Source organism: Opisthorchis viverrini (genome assembly GCF_000715545.1).
Source record: "Opisthorchis viverrini unplaced genomic scaffold opera_v5_135, whole genome shotgun sequence".
In the NCBI taxonomy this organism is placed as follows: domain Eukaryota; kingdom Metazoa; phylum Platyhelminthes; class Trematoda; order Opisthorchiida; family Opisthorchiidae; genus Opisthorchis; species Opisthorchis viverrini.
The window spans coordinates 1350136-1354392 of NW_008751792.1; the positions used below are offsets into that span (position 1 = coordinate 1350136).

The window sequence follows — 4257 nt, forward strand, 5'->3', positions numbered from 1 at the left end:
AATGTCATGCTGTCGATGATGATGATGATGATGATGATGATGAGTCATCGATTAACGGCGCAATTTCGGGGTGATTTTTTGGACATTGCCAAAAAGGATTGTCGATCAAGCCGTGATAACATCTATATTTGCTCAGAACAACAACAACACACACAGCGGGCCACAGCGCTCACTAGTTTACCAAGACTGCACAGGAAAACCAGAGTAAGTAGTGGGGCTTTCATATTCGGGTTTGTTGCCCACGACTCAGGAGACACTCAGTGAAAACTGGGTTCGTCACACGAGCTAGAGCTTTTTTCAGGGCCAATAATCTCGTGTTGAAGACCAATTCTGAGGTAAATTCATAGAATTTGAAGCTAAAAGTGGCGAGTGGCGAACATGGGTATTGTCGTCCAGGTACAAGTGTGTTTGTTGAGTGTGTCGAAGAAAAAGGCAAAATATGCGAACAAGCTGGAGACGAAGTGCTAGCTGTAGCCTATTTTCGATTAACTACCCTGGCTCATGGAGTAGATGCATCCGGGCTGATATAACCACATCGAGCGCGGCGTTACTACTGGCTTCAAAATTCATGAGCTGTGGTTTTTTCAGCCTGTCAGGCGTATTGAGGAAGATGAGCATGAGCCCTCAAACAAGATCATCGGTGCACAAGCATGACTGTAAGACAGTGGTGTTTGGCGTACAACTGCCGTAGAAGACAATCAACGACCAATAGGAAGCCCCCTGCACTACAGCCGGATAAAAAACCAGGTATCGTCCTCACAGATGAAATTAGTTGTTCCCAAAGAATGCAAAATTTGAAGGAGTAAACGAAATTACTCAATAAATGTCTCAGAAAATCCAGTTGGTGTACACAAATACGTATCCTGCCGAGACCACAAAACCATCAAGACCACCGCCAATTTTTGAGGTTCATAAACACAAAATTTTCAAAATTGTATGGTATGCCCAAAGTGTTCACGTCAAAATAATCAAGCACATGTCAGGGATCAATACCGTCTATATACATAGTCAGTCATTTGCTTAAAACTGGGAATTGTCCAGACTCGACACCGTGCTCAGGGTGCCGAACAATAAGAGCTCATCGTTCCTGTAAAATTAAAAAAACCTTTACACAAAAAATCAAAACGTTGAGTCGATTTGTCTTGTATACCTCCCTAAAGTCATTAAGTGGTGAAACCTTTGATCAGATCTCACGTATCCCCATCGTTTCAAGGCATATATATCTGAGGATGGGACAATACATCCGGCGAATCGTCCATTTCTTGTGATCGCTCCAGGTTTGGCCCAGAAAATGGATGTTATAGCATTACGTTCAACTCTGATTGCCCAGCAACAAGCGATGTTTTAGTGCATAATGCAAACAACGACAAAGCTGAACTGTTCTGAGAACAGCGGACAACGCTGTCTCTATATCGAGATGTAAAGCCACTGCGCCTGGTTGAAGACGCTGCAAGATAACTGCCAATGGACGTAAGTAACGTTGTTATCGTTTTCTATCACGATTGCTTGAATGAGTGTCTGAAGGTGCGGACACATCGGAATGATTGTGTCAAGCTAACACGAAGTTCCTCATCCCCCCCCCACTTTTATTCGTTTCTTCACATTATAGCTCACAAATAAATCATGGCTGTACGGCAGTAAAGCACCGCTGTTGGACACTGTTGAAATGCTGTCGATGATGATAATGAGGATCACATCTCAGGATTTCAACAGCCAAATTTTCCTGGAGAACCTCATAGCTTAATCACAATAGAAATATATCATATCATGGAGTAAAGCGTCACGCGACACGGGAGCATATAAGCGGTAGAAAACAGGATTCACAAGTATGCCCCAGAGTGCGATACAGTGTGCAGACTTCAGCCACTATCTGATAAGCTTAAGTCGCGATAGCGTTATACACATTCATCCTTGTCATAGAAAAGTGAATAAACTGTGTTCCAACTACATAGAAAAGCTGCTTTCCTTGACCAAGCAGTATAAACTCCGAAGCAGTGCGGAGGTGGATGCCGTGCATGTCAGGAAGCTCTATGGAAGGTTTTCAAGAACCTTAAGCCCTGAATGGGTCCACGATTCCTGTGTTTTCGTTCTGAATTCGAGGTAAGACGTTTGCATTGTATAAAAAAACCCAACTAGTAAAGAGAGACAAACCGTGAAGTGTAGGTATGGAGCAAATGTCTTGGTGAGTTGTGAGAGACCCTCGCTCTGGACTATAATGCGCTTACCAAATACACTACTTCGTATGGTCTAGACTGGTGGACGCTTTCTTGAAGTTTTTGCTGACAAAGAAATGGCCAAGCATAATAAGCGGTGCTTAACGACGCTCCTACAGTGGATCAAGTTTGGGCATCTATTTAGATCGCCTTTGGCTAACAACATGGACTGGAATCCGAATGTCGGATGGTTTGGCGCGTTCAAAAACCATATTTCATTGATCTGTTCAGATAGGTGCATGATGAACTGTGTTTAATTCTTTAGCCCACACAACGTACACAGGGCTGACAGAGCAATTAGCAACTGTAACCATCGCATTCTGCTGCGTATTTGCGCTGCCAAACAGACAGGAAACTTCGAATTCGTTCGGCATCAGTCGTAGTTTAACTAAGCAATCAAAAGGCGCTACGAACTATACTCTTGGAGTAGTTTTTTGAGTAGCAGTCGGGTGCGGCACAAAAACTTCTTGTGCGAGTAACGCATCCGGCATTTCAGGGTTTCACTGCTTGAAAGGAACAAGAAACTTCTGAACCCAAGGCTCACATAGACCTAGGCCAGAACGTAGTCGACCTAACGAGCTATGCGGCAATAGTAGCAGTACAAAGTAAACAGGTGTTTCTGTATATGATTGAAGAGCGCGTTGATATAGGGGCTGCTAGGTCAAGTTAAGTGGTAGCCTGCACAGCACTCTAGCCTGACTGTGCATTCTAAGCTTGCACCTGTATTAGACGTCCACTGGCGAACAATGATATGTTGGGTTCTGTCAGAGGTTATTATAGAATCCTCGCCTTCAATGGCACCAAGACTCTTTGAGTGTGGTTATTCAAAGAAAACTCTATATCGCATCGGCCGAAATTAACCTATCGACCATTGCAATTACGCTGAGAGCTTCTTTCTATCTCGCCACAGTACTCGATGACAAATGGCAAACACGGTATGTCAGCATCATCACCGCGAATGTCGCACATAACGGTGGCCTGGCCTTCAACATCGGAGACTGGATGATGTGTGAGACATTCTCAACTTCTTTGAGTAACGACAGGAAACTTCGCTAGGAGACGACCTTATTTCCCCATCAATCAGCGGATGAAAAATACCTTATATCTCAGTGGGATACTGATTATATAGATACAGCATCGTTCCAAGAAAACATGACATACTTACGACACATGCTGGATGCACTGAGATTGAGATGCATGGGGCTTTTTGCTCGATTTTCAATCTCCAAGTCGTTCATGAGAGCTGTGGGGGTGCGATTTTGGAAATCATTAACAGTCCTCAGGGGAGTATCAGCGGGATAAGTGTCATCCAAGTGATCGTTGTTTACGTATCCTTTTAGATCCCGCATACTATTCCTTTGAAATCGACATTAAGTTGAAAAATGAATTGAGCCAACCACACACGAAAACAGGAGCCCCAGTGGAGTTGACCGCGCCCAAAATATTGCACTAGAGTGCTACGATCCCTGGACGTTCAGTTCAATAGTAACTGGATAAAAGGGAAAATCGTTTGTGTCCCTTCGTCTTATATGCCAGCGACTCCCAATGATAGGTGCTTTTGGATGCGTTGCGGATTTTATTGCTACCTGCTAAAAAGGCTTTCTTAGCCGCTTCTACTCATTCGCTCCTTTTTGCCGAACCGCGTCCGACGAACTTTGGACAATGGAGATGCGTTTAAGAACTTCTCCCAAGCTCCTTCCTGGTTTTGAGCGCCTTGTAAATTTTTCCCTCCGTGTAAAAGCTCTAATCATTTTGTGTTCGGATGCAATAAAGCTGCCCAGCTCTCAAATACGGGGACCAACCCAGTCACTTCGGTGGCGTGTTGTACCTTTATTTTACTTCCATTATAACACTACGTATTTCATCAATTGCATAATCGTTTTTTGTTTCAATACCAAAAACTACAAAAACGCGCACTTGCACAATTTCACAGAATACAAGCGTGGTCACGTACTTTGACTCTCTCTTCTGATTTCGCTCGCACTTGTAGCGGTCATTCGCGAGTCTCATGTTCTAACTCTGGTACCAAAACATTTCAGACATC

General features: G+C 43.8%; 1 protein-coding gene across 1 annotated transcript in view; it reads left to right on the top strand.

The window, feature by feature from the left end:
- T265_14063 (hypothetical protein) overlaps positions 1 to 4257 on the top strand; it is a gene marked incomplete at both ends in the record, with an annotated part of 6127 nt that overhangs the window by 860 nt on the left and 1010 nt on the right. The window lies entirely within an intron of this gene.